The sequence below is a fragment of the Lipotes vexillifer genome, unplaced genomic scaffold, assembly GCF_000442215.2.
Source record: "Lipotes vexillifer unplaced genomic scaffold, Lipotes_vexillifer_v1.1 scaffold772, whole genome shotgun sequence".
Classification (NCBI taxonomy): Eukaryota; Metazoa; Chordata; class Mammalia; order Artiodactyla; family Lipotidae; genus Lipotes; species Lipotes vexillifer.
The window spans coordinates 247,590-248,814 of NW_006796998.1; positions in this window are offsets into that span (position 1 = coordinate 247,590).

Consider the following 1,225-nt stretch of genomic DNA (forward strand, 5'->3'; position numbering starts at 1 on the left):
TCTTTCCCTTTCTCTCTCTCATATATACATACAAACACACATAAAGATGAAGTAATTTTTTTATCCCCACTAAACATGTAAGGTAACTGAGGTTGAGAATATTTCTCAAAGTCTCATTGTAAGTCAGTAGTAGAATGAGAATTTGAAGTCAGTTCATCTTTAACCAGAGCCCATGATCTCAGTCACCCTGCTCTGTTGAATCATTATTGACCTGAATTTCTCAAGAAAAAATGTGTTTTTTAGTAAAGCTAAGGGTTTATAATTAATCTTTTCTTTTTTTGTGTGTATTATTGTTGTATAGAATCATAGATATCCAAAGGTCTAAAGGATTCTAGTGTTCACCTAGTGCTATAGCATCATGTCAAGAAAGAGGTAACATTAGTGATTTGCTCAAGAAACATTCAAGATGTGAGCTGAGATCTCTGACTCCTTTACTAGCTTTTATATCTTACAACACAGATTTAATATCACAAAGACCCATTCATGTAGCAATTATGAATGTTGGGTATGGGAGGGAAAATAATTTAAGAGGATTGGAACTAATGGTTTAGAATAAGTTTAAACAAACAAAAAAAAAATTCAGAAGATTTTGGAATCAGTTCAAAGGTATACTTTATTCTGAAACTTGGTAAATGTCACTTTTGAAGTACAGCAGTAACTGATTAGTGGTAATGAGAATATTAAAAACAACAATAACAAAATATATATAGTCACATCAAAAGTCAACAATATGCATAGTGACAAATTTGGATATTGAAAACACATCCAAAAAGATCATATTCATTTTTCTGGATGAGCATGTGGGTGTATAGCACACCCCAAGGTCCTGGAATATCTAAATATATATTTTTTGATGAAATTAGGACTGTAAAAATATGAAAATGTTGGAAGAAAAAGTTTATGGAAAATAAGCACTATATTAGAAAAATAGGGAACAGATTGCCAATAAAAAAGAAGTTTTCAGCCTTTTCTGTTATTTGCTTTGAGTTTTTTAACCAAAATAAACCTTGATATAATTAGAAAACTTCTCAGAAACCATTCCATCTAATAAAAGCAAAATTTTATCATTGTTCTAAATGTCTCTATAGATTTTTCTCCTTTGTCAAGGGGATGTAATTATCCCCAATTTCCATCTTGGACTGACTTCTTAAATAAATCATGAGAACATTCAAATATTTGCCACTGGAAAGTTCATGAAGGCAACATACTAATTTCAGAACTCTCT